The sequence below is a fragment of the Stenella coeruleoalba genome (genome assembly GCF_951394435.1).
Source record: "Stenella coeruleoalba genome assembly, chromosome: 11".
NCBI lineage: Eukaryota > Metazoa > Chordata > Mammalia > Artiodactyla > Delphinidae > Stenella > Stenella coeruleoalba.
Genome location: NC_137157.1, coordinates 38586486 through 38598501, shown reverse-complemented (window position 1 = coordinate 38598501; position 12016 = coordinate 38586486). Strand labels below are relative to the sequence as shown.

Genomic DNA, 12016 nt, shown 5'->3' with positions numbered 1-12016 from the left:
GAAGCTGTTCTGTGTCTATGTGGTTCAGCTTTCCAGAATATTTGGATACTGACTTTAAATGTGTACAGTATCATTCCTTTGCAGCAGTGTTGACTATGCCCAAATCTGTTAATATTAGACCCTCCCATAGTCCACTTTTCTGAAGTATGGTTAACAATGAGAAGAGTAGATTCAGTTTATTAAGTGGTTAATCAGCAATGCAGGGACTACAGAGAGTTACAAAGTTAAATTTCCATTCACTATGTAGAAAGTCTGATGCCTGGTAAATCTTTATTTATTTATATTTTAAACAATTATGCCTTTAGTATATGGATTGATTCTTTCTGCACTATCAGTGTATATTCTGATGGAATTACAATATTTAATAGTGTGAAACACAGAGCAAGGCGTTAAGCATTTAAGAAATAATTAGCTGATTCTCTATAAAAAACAATGGAAAAAAAGTTTTAGAAGTTTTAAAAGTTTTAGAAGGAAGAAAGAAGTGAAATGTTAACTTCCAGTTAATGGTTTTACACAGAATGAATGTCTTCTAACAAAGGTTCGACTATTCTGGTACACTGTGACACCAATACATTCTTTTAGAGCATAGAAAAGTGAATGTGGATACCACGGTCTGGTCATGACCTCCCTGGATACATGGAACCTCTCCCTGGGGCCGACGTTCACTGGAGGAGGTCAGTGACAAGAATGTGGCCTTGAAGGAATCATAAATGGTTGAACAAGAAGAGACTATGAAAGAGTACATTTTCTATCAATCAACCTTTATTAGTCCCTAGAAGAGTGCATATGTTTTAGAAAAAGTAGTCCCCACACCTGGGAATTGGGGCCCAGGGCAAAAATGAATGAAAGAATAAGGAAACAGGCAGAGAGACAAAAGAAAGCTAAGGAGAGTTTATATTATAAAGCACGTGCTAAATTCCATAATGTACAGTGTTCAAAGTAAACACAGTTTTAAGCAAAATAGATATTCCTAAGATATAAAACATTTTATGGTTCTAAGAGTTCTTAGGCAGCTGCACAGACTTTCATAGGTCAAATAAGGTGATAAAATGTTTCTGTGTATTCTACAAGAGACCAAGAGACCATTAATCTGAAAGATTTGGTACAGCATCCTAAAACATGTTATCTATCTTAGGAAAAATCTGTTTCTTAAGAGACTATTTTTTAAAAATTTTGTTTCTGTTGTTAGTCTAATTTTATTTTATTTATTTGTTTCTTTGAAATGCTTATTGAAATATATGTACAGAGAAGCACACAAATAGCACATATATAGCTCAAGGTGAACACATTTTTTTCAAAGTGAGTACATCCTGGTAGATGTGCTCAGTCCAGGAAATAGAATATTACTAGAAAACCTCTGCCTTCTCCTAATCACTAAATCCCAAAAGGTAAGCATTATTCCTGACTTTTAACTCCATGTATTAGTTTTTCCTGTTTTTTTTTTGTTGTTGTTGTTTTTATTTCGTTGAAATAGAATCGTCAGTAGGTATTCCTTTGTATTAGGCTTCCTTTGCTCAACATTCTGTTGTAAAATTCATGTTGTTGCATTAACAATAGTTTATTCTTATTGTATATTATTCCATCATTTGAATATATCACAATTTATTTACTGTTCTAATGTTGATAGAAATTTGGGTCATTTCCAGTTTCTGACTATTACAAAGAATGCTGCTATGAATATATTCACACATGTTTTTGTGTGACCATACATATGTAATTATATTGGAATTAAAATTACTGGTTCATAGGATATGAAACTATTCACCTTAAATAAATAACACCAAATAGTTTTTCAAATGGTTGTAAAAATTACTTTATATTCTGCATTTACTATGGCTGATAAGCTCCTACGAGAGCTGACCCTCACAGACATAATAACTATAAATTCTTGGCAAAATACAGGTATACAATTACGTGAAGGCATTGAGAAATGAATGAAATTAGGCAGATTCTGGAGGGGGAGTAAATTCTTAGGAGGAGGAAAGGGAAAAGGGTGAGCTAACATTGTATTTCTTTTAGTCTGAAGACTGGCTGAAAGTGGTTCTGCATGGGATGGCTGTATAGAAATCCTGCATATTTTCAAATTTGAATAATAAGAGAACACAATTTGGTGCAAGAACTACTGGAAAATTTAAGGGGAATCTCAGAAGGGAGAGCACCTGTCTCTTGCCAACTCCTGGCATGCACAGAGCATACTTTAAAAGGCCCAGTTAGTAATAAAATAAAATAACTAAATTGAGACTTGAGCAACTGCCTAAATTTTTAAAACTATTTTTTAAGTTGAAGTATAGTTAATTTACAATGTTGTGTTAGTTTTAGGTATACAGCGAAGTGATTCAGTTATACATATATATGTATATGTGTATTTTATATATATATTCTTTTTCAGATTTTTTTCCATTATAGAGTATTACAAGATATTGAATATAGGTCCCTGTGCTATATGGTAGGTCCTTGTTTTTTACCTTTTTTATATATAGTAGTGTGTGTATATTAATCCCAAACTCCTAATTTATCCCCCCCCTGCACCTGCCCCCCCCCCCCCCCCGCTATCCCCTTTGGTAACCATCCTTTTGTTTTCTATGTCTGTGAGTCTATTTCTGTTTTGTAAATAAGTTCATTTGTATCATTTTTTTAGATTCCATGTATAAGTGATATCATATGATATTTGTCTTTTCTGTCTGACTTATAGTATTACAATCTCTAGGTCCATCCATGCTGCTGGAAATGGCATTATTTCATTCTTTTTATGGCTGAGTAATATTCCATTGTATATATGTACCACATCTTCTTTATCTATTCGTCTGTCGATAGATGTTTGGGTTGCTTCCGTGTCTTGGCTATTGTAAATATTGCTGCTATGAACATTGAGGTATATATATCTTCTTGAATTAGAGTTTTCTCCAGATATATGCCCAGGAGTGGGATTACAGGATCATATGGTAACTCTATATTTACTTTTCTAGGAACTCCCATATTATTTTCCATAGTGGCTGCACCAGTTTACAGTCCCACTAATAGTGTAGGAGGGTTCCTTTTTATCCACACCTTTCAGCCCTTATTATTTGTAGACTTTTTGATGATGACCATTCTGACTGGTGTGAGGTGGTCCCTCATTGTAGTTTTTTTTGTTTTTTTTTTGTGGTACGTGGGCCTCTCACTGTTGTGGCCTCTCCCGTTGCGGAGCACAGGCTCCGGACGTGCAGGGTCAGCGGCCATGGCTCACAGGCCCAGCCGCTCCGCAGCATGTGGGATCTTCCCAGACCGGGGCACGAACCCGTGTCCCCTGCATCGGCAGGTGGACTCTCAACCACTGCGCCACCAGGGAAGCCCCTCATTGTAGTTTTGAATGTTAGTCTAATTTTAGATAAGACAAGTGTTCTAGGCTGAATTGTGTCCCCCCACCAGCCCGCCCCACAAATTCATATGTGGAAGCCCTAACCCCCAGTACTTCAGAATGTGACTGAATTAGCAGATGGGACCTTTAGAGAAATGACTGAGTTAAAATGAGGCCTTTAGAGTGGGCCCTAATCCAGTCTGATGATTCCTTTTTCAAATCCCGGCTCTGTCAACTTGTTTTATTGTAGGACCATACTATTGGTCCCTAGACTGTGGCATGTGGATTAGAAGTATGGATTTGGTGTGTGGGCTTGATCTTAATTCCAATTTTAGACAATCCACTGACTTTTAGTAGTCCAGCCTACTCTCGCAGCTTTGAACAAGGCCATCTTAATCCCCCCAGGCCTGCTCTAGGCAAGCCCCATGCTCTGATTCCACCTTATTGGTAGTAAGTCGAGTTAACCTTTTCCAGAATGCTGCTTTAATTGTCCTTTCTTTTGTCTGAGCGTACCACACATCCACAGAATTCAATCTTATAAAAAGCAAAAATCTTCATCTTGTTGAAAGTTTTGACCTTTGTCACCACAGAAAACTTTCTTAACCTCTGTGTATCTTCCTTCTTATACCTTTAAATGCAAATAATGGCTATAGGTCCAAGATACAGAAAAATGCAGATATTTTTGATGTTTTGCAGTTTAATAAAAGCTCATTCTTTTCTCTCTTTTTCTTTAGAACACATTCTTAATATTAAAGTTGATATAGGATAGGTGGCGTCTTTTGGATACCAGATTATCAGGAACACTCAAAGAATTAAGACTAAAAGTATTGATAGGCTCCTCTTAGAATTGTGGTAAGTCCAGAAGTTGGGTGGAAGGAATAGTGGCCCAAAGTAATCACAGTTCATAAAGGCATGAAATGAAAAGCTGAGTTATAGCAGGGTAGTGGTATCAGCTGACAAACACATGTGTGTAAGAAATATAACTTGTATAATTTTTCTGTGATTGAAATTAATATGCATTTTGAGCACTAGTTACACGGAGTGGCTGAAACATCACCTCAGTCAATTCAGGGTTTCACCACCCCTTTCCCCAAGCTTGTGGCCAGTTTGCAGCACCATATACAGAGTATCAATGCAGTAGTGAGGTGCTTTTACATCTTCCCTGGATTGTTTTAAACAATTCACATGGGAATGTTCTGAGATGGATATCTGATCCTGTTCGTCAGTCCTTGCAGGTTGATGCTGAACTGTCTCTTGCTCATGGTCTAGTGGGAAGGAGAAATCTTTGGTTGCTAGATGTCCCCTCTATGAGCTATATGATCCCTATGAGCTGACTTAGCCTCTTTCTGCCTGCCCTGTCCCTTCAGCCAATACTACTTCACTGGTCCTGCACTTTACTGAACCCTAGAATCTCAGAGTCTCCCTGTTTTCTTGAGTATCTTCTGAGAATGGGAACTCCAAGCCTCTGTCATTCTCCATCTTCCCTGTTCCCCTGTCCCAATCCTGGATTTCATCTGTGGGAAAAGTCAGGACACAGGACTCCTGAAGAGACCCAGAGTCTACATTCTTTTCCTTCCATTCTCTGAATCATTATCTTTCTCAGACCTGATTTCCAAAGAGAGCCATAAACGCTGCCTCTAACTGATAATATGATCTCACAAAGATATTACTTATAGCATATATTTATGCCCTGAGCTCTTTATTTAGCTACTTTTGAAGGTACTCTTTATATAGCTCAGGTCCTAGAAACTCAAAAGTTAAAAAGTGTTTACAGTTCTTTGTTCTGAACTGCCTCAACTGCTGCCTAATAGGAGAATGGGTCATATGTGAACAGGAAGTATGGAAAAATGAAATCAAACCAACCAAAACATACAAAGTTGGTGATTATAACAAAACTAGAAGAGTGCATAGAATTGAAACTTAACTACTAATTAAAATCCATGAGCCAAAAATTTCAGTTGCCAAAACTAAGAAGATAGTCCAAACACTAGACGGTTGCTATCTATCTATCTATCATCTATCTACCTATGTATCTTTTAAAATCCATGAGTCTAGAAAGATTTAAATAGGCATGAATTGAAAATGAGGTATAGTGATCAATGACAATGAGAGAGGACCAGAAGGAGGCCTAGAATAATTTTAAATGTTCTTTAAAGGCAATGACTTCTTGCCTTTGATTTATATTCAGTTCCTGTGGGTCATGGGTGAGGGGCAAGTTCTTTTTTTTTTTTTTAACATAGACCTTTTTTTCCAGTTTTATTGAGGTATAATTTGACATACAGCAGTATATAAGTTTAAGATGTACAGCATGATTTGACTTTATGAAATGATTATCACAATAAGTTTAGTGAATATCCATCATCGCATATAGATACAAAAGAAAAGAAAAAGAAAAAATATATTTTCCTTAATGAGGGGCAAGTTTTGAGTAGTTAAAGGCAAAGAATGGATAGATGCTCTGGCTGCCATGTCAGTCTACAAATGTCCAGTGGAGCTGACTTGGATCCAGATATGATCTATAGCAGTGCTTGAAAGGGGTTCATTCTTTTTTTTTTTTTTTTTTTTTTGCGATACTAGGGCCTCTCACTGCTGTGACCTCTCCCATTGCAGAGCACAGGCTCCGGACGCGCAGGCCCAGCGGCCATGGCTCACAGGCCCAGCTGCTCCACAGCATGTGGGATCCTCCCGGACCGGGGCACGAACCCGTGTCCCCTGCATCGGCAGGCGGACTCCCAACCATTGCGCCACCAGGGAAGCCCGGGGTTCATTCTTTTAAACTCAGAACTTTATAATGAGAATACAATGGATTGAGAATGACTGAAACCACACTGAAGAGTAGACTACATATGATTTACATTGACTATAAAGTATAGCTCAGTGGTTATGAAAATGGACCCTAACGTTCTATATAGCTTGGGCTAGAATCTTGGTTTTATCACTTACAAACTTTTTCATCTTGAGGAAATTACTTTGCCTCTTTGAATTTCTGTTTCTTTATCTGCAAAAATGGGAATTATAGTAATAGCTACCTAAGAGGGTTGTCAGAATTCAAAGTTTGAATGAATGAGTTCACTTAAAATACTTTTGTAAGTTCCCAATAAAATTTAGCTATATTATTATATTATCATTATTATTATGTATGATCCTTATCATTATTGTATGATATACTATATATTCATAGCATTAACTTCCAACTGTTCCCACTAGAATGCTTGTGAAATTCTCATGGAGGTGTCATTAGGAGAAATTTGTTGATTTTTTTTTTCTGTATTCTTTTCTAAGTTAATTCCCCTGATTCTCAGTCATTCACTGATTCTGTTCCAATGCTAGTTCTTCCTCCATTCTTGTTTGTGTCTGAATGGTTACTCTGCATTTTGGGGAACATCCCCCCCTCCCTCCTGCTTACAGAGGATTATCTATCAAGATTTCCACCAACACTTGCTCAAATTTCATCCTTTAGTTGTCCTCAGCATCAGTTGTACTTCTGCAGCTCTCTTCGTACTTAGGAATGTCCGCATCTGTGCAGTTGCTGAAACTTATAGAGGTCGGAGCTCATTCACTCAACAGGATTTATTGAGCCCCTGTTATGTGCCAGGTACTGTGTCATGTGCTGCAGCACAGCATTCCTGCTGTCTTGAAACTTTGAGAGTACAACAGGCTCTGTAAAATGCCTGTAACCATTGCTCTTTCTTCTGGGGATGTCTGAGGTGTGTTTCTCCTTGCCCACCCTCCTTGTTCTGCTTGTTCTCTGATATGCTGATAGAGTGGGAGAAATTTTTCTTTTCTGCCTTGACACTGAGGTGGGAGCAAAGAAATGTCCATTTTGTCATTGCTGTGCTTTTCTCTGCACAGAACTCATTCATTCCATAATCTGTGTTGCAGTATTGCTTCCTTGACTCCAGTAGTGCTTAAGACTTCGTGCTTTCATCATTTCTTGTTCATTTTTTGTGAGGACTCTAGTGGGGATTGGGATTCTTTAAGTCTGTGTATTGTATTGAAAAACAAAGTATATGGAGTGTATGGACTTACTGTAGTATAGAGTTTATTGGGAATTGGATAAACTGGGGTTACAACACTGATTCTTTAGCTTTTTAGCCATGTGTTTTTGGGTAGCACTATTCTATATCGTTCTCAGACTCCTGTTTTCTCATCTGTAAAAGGGACCAATAACTCTCACCTTGAATGGTTGCTTTAAGAAAATAGTTGATGTCTATACAGTACCTGATGCAGTGCCTCAAAGTTACCCCCAAAATGGAAGGTTATTTTGAATTGTGCAATTGATTCTATCATCCTATCATTTGTGTTCCTGATGCTATAAAAATCTATCAACTTGGACTTCCCTGGTGGCACAGTGGTTGAGAATACGCCTGCCAATGCAGGGGACACGGGTTCGATCCCTGGTCCAGAAAGATCCCACGTGCCATGGAGCAGCTAAGCCTGTGTGCCACAACTACTGAGCCCACGCTCTGCAACTCCTGAAGCCCATGCGCCTAGAGCCTGTGTTTCACAAAAAGAGAAGCCACCACAATGAGAAGCCCATGCACTGCAATGAAGAGTAGCCCCCGCTTGCTGCAACTAGAGAAAGCCTGCACTCAGCAACGAAGACCCAATGTGGCCAAAAAGAAAAAACCTATCAACATTTATTGACTATTTGCCATGCAATTTCTGGGCATGATTCAAAAATTAAGAGAAAATATCCAGATGGCATTATCCTATGGGTCAAAAAAAACCAAGGAAGAAAAGAAAAAGAGAGAGAGGACATACAAGAGTAAGAGAGATCATAATCAGGGACTTTAAAAATTTTTTTTGCTATAAGACTTAAAAGCCCAGTCAAGCTAGCTTAAAGCAATATTAATTTATTAAAAGAATTCTGGGATATCTTAAAGGATCCAGGGTCAGAAAATGCATCTGTTGCTTCATGAAGAAATGGAAAGATATTAGTAATTAAGAAAGATTTGTTCTCTCTTATATTCTTTGTCTCGTTTTTGCTTTCTCTTGTCACATGGCCTCATGCCTCTGCCTGTTTCTGAATCTGTTATTTTGCTTTCTTCTCTCTGAAATTTGGTTCTTTCTGCTTCCTCATCAGCACAATTACACCCGAATGGCCACCCTTGTTCCTGATACTACAGTATCTTTTTAGCTCTAGCTGACTCTCAGTTCGTGGGTTCTTAGTTCAAGTTCTCAAGTGAGAGGGTCTAATGGGACCAGTACAAGGGTCAGATGTCCACCCTTATCCAATCAGCTCTTGGCCACGGAGGAATGAGGTCGTGTGATATAAACAGCTGTAGACGGATGAGGCAGCTCTCAGAAGAGGGCATGAGCTGGGCAAGCACCCTAAAGTGTGTTGATGATAAGCAGTAAGCTGAATACCGAGGACAATTTTAATTCAGAGTGTGGTTGCTGAGAAACCATTTGGAAAAACAGCTTATGGCAGAGGTTCCAAATGGGGTGTGTGTGTGTGTGTGTGTGTGTGTGTGTGAGAGAGAGAGAGAGAGAGAGAGAGAGAGAGAGAGAGAGAATACAGAATTCCCATTATAGAAACCAGGCCTAAACGGGAAGGAAACTAGTCTTGCAGATACCAAAAATGGGTCTGAGAACAGTAGGTTGTCCTAGGGCCAGAGGATGGAAATTGTTTAGACTGTCCAGAAAACTGGAACCTGGAGGAGGACAGTACCTAGAGGAAAAGCCTTCTGAGGCAGTGTGTGTGTGTGTGTGTGTGTGTGTGTGTGTGTGTGAGAGAGAGAGAGAGAGAGAGAGAGAGAGAGAGGGAGGGAGGGACAAGAGCTCGTAATAATAATTTCTTAGTGCAGCTTTGGCTTATACATGTACCTAGAAGGGGTTTCCTGTACCTCTAAGGGGCTTAGACCATTCTAGCCCTCCAGCCTTTTATGTGAAGTATAAATGAGAATAACTAATAAAAACAAAAGAAAGTTAATAGAAATAAAGAAATGATGGAGGGGGAGAAGGAGTAAGAAAGGGGGAGGGGAGGAGGAGACCGAAGGGAAGCAGGGAGAAATTGTTTGCTACTTTAAACTTAGATTACGTTAAGTACTGGGAAACTGCTTTAGGAACATTAACCTTTTAAAAGCGTACACCCAGAAATTCCCATCCAATATGTTTAGTTAGTTGAATCCTTGGACTGAGTGTGCATATTGTTCAGGAATGGAAGAATGAGGTACTATGAGAGAAGAGTCAGAGAGAAAGGTTTAGGTCCAGGAATATAGTTTTTTGCTGGAAAAAAATTGCTGTTTTTTTAGAAAAACTCTTAGTTAGGTGGTAACATTGTGTTGAAGCTCTAACAATAGATGAATTGGGTGTCAAAATCTAAAATGCCAGTTTCCAAGCAGAATTTAAAAACATATATTCAGAAGAAAGTGTGAGTAGTGATTATTCCTGGGGAGTAGAATTGAACTTGCGGAGAGGGTAGGAAGAGAGATTTACTTTTCATTTTGTACTCCTTTGTCGTGTCTGACTTTAAAAAACTAATTTAAAATTTTATTATAGTTAGAAGAAAACAAAAAATATCATCTATGTTAAAAACTCATGGGCTTCCCTGGTGGCGCAGTGGTTGAGAATCTGCCTGCTAATGCAGGGGACATGGATTCGAGCCCTGGTCTGGGAGGGTCCCACATGCCGCGGAGCAACTAGGCCTGTGAGCCACAACTACTGAGCCTGCGTGTGTGGAGCCTGTGCTCCACAACAAGAGAGGCTGCGATAGTGAGAGGCCCGCGCACCGCGATGAAGAGTGGCCCCCGGACTTCCCTGGTGGCGCAGTGGTTGAGAGTTCGCCTGCCGATGCAGGGGACGTGGGTTCGTGCCCCGGTCTGGGAAGATCCCACATGCCGCGGAGTGGCTGGGCCCATGAGCCATGGCCGCTGAGCCTGCGCGTCCGGAGCCTGTGCTCCGCAACGGGAGAGGCCACAACAGCGAGAGGCCTGCGTACCAAAAAAAAAGGGTGGCCCCCGCTTGCCACAACTAGAAAAAGCCCTCGCACAGAAACGAAGACCCAACACACTAAAACTAAATAAATTAATTAATAAACTCCTACCCCCAACATCTTAAAAAAAAAAAAAAACTCATGGAAACACATTAATAGGGACAAATCTTTATTTCCAGCTCGGTTGGAGTATTAAGTTTTTGTGGAAGTGGGTTTTGTTGTTTGTTTTTAAATGTCTGAAGTTTATCCGTCTTCAGCAGCAACATTTCAACTATTTTGAGTGAAAATCTCTCTAAGGTACATGCTGCTTCCTTGCTTTCTTAAAAAGAGAATATTTGATGATTCAGGGATATGATGATTAGAGTGCGTAGAAACTCAGACAAAAGGTTAAAAAGTTCAGTAACTTGAATTTTATGTGGATTTCTAATTTAAAATAGAAATACAGCCTAACGCACAGTTGGAACATAAGTTATTCTTTTAAGAGTACAGTATGTTGTTCCAGGATTCTAAGAGAAGGATATGGAAAACAATGAAAAAAAATCTGTTAATTAATAAAGGCTTCTAAAGCCAACTGTTCTTAAGTATTTTAATATTAAACTGAGAAAAATGTGATGCTGCTTATTTTATTATAATCACGGCGCTGTTTTTTAAAATGACTGGAAACCAAATCAAACCCAACATGTAGCCTGGCAACCATGAGAAACAAACATTTTACTTTGTTTCTTAAGCTAACTGATGTTAAAACACTACCAAAGATTCCTAAAAATACCTGCCTCTGAGTTCAGTTCTTGGTTAATCTTTCTAGTTCTCAAACACACTTTTTTCACCCATTAGAACACATGACATTAAAATTCCTAAGATGCAATTTAGTAATTATATCAGTAATTTATCAACTTTCCTTTTCAAATAATTTTAAATTGCTTTCAATATTAGTACTCTAAAATGACAAATCAAATATCTACAAACATGGATTACTTAGGAAAACTTTTCTTTTGGCTTAGAACTTAATTGGAAGGGAGATGGTGTACCGATGAAAAGTTTTGGTGCCAAAGATGTGTGTTGAAGAAAGAAGTAATAGTTCACAATTGTCTTTTACAAGTGAATTTCCACTAACTGAATCCACATCCTACAGATACACGGTTCATGCAGGAGGAGAGAGTCTTTATAGCTCTATCACTCATGCTGTGTTATCAGAGCAGGATTATATAAGACGTTATGACTTCTAGATGAGGGCCTTGTCTAAATAGGAGATCTAGAAATAACCTAAACAAAGACATGGCTATGTGACTCCCTGGAGAAGAGTTAGTTTATACTCCTGCTATGAGAGATATCAGCAAGTTATTGTTTTTTGAAAATATATTTTTAAAATATTGAATATCTAACAAGAACAAATTATCTTTTGTCTCATTTGCTTAGAGATAAATGGAGATAAATCAGGTGGAGAAGATGTAATATGGGTAGAAAGATAACTGCTGTTTATTTAAATTTAGATAAATAAAAATAATGATGCTAGCAAATATTTATTAAGCATTTATTATGTGCTGAACACTGGGTAAACGCCCTACATTTAATCCTCATAACTATACTTGAAGTAGGTAGCTGGAGTTACTCATTTTAAATATGTAGAATGAGTGGATAGAAAGTTTAGGTATCTTGCCGAAGGTCACACACAAAAGGTGGCAGAACCAGTTTCAAGCCTAAGCATGTCTTGGTTCCAGAGGTCTAGTTCATGACCATGAGAG

General features: G+C 38.5%; 1 protein-coding gene across 3 annotated transcripts in view; it reads left to right on the top strand.

Annotated features, from left to right (window-relative positions):
* OTOGL (otogelin like) overlaps positions 1–12016 on the top strand; it is a 355766-nt gene that overhangs the window by 64850 nt on the left and 278900 nt on the right. The window lies entirely within an intron of this gene.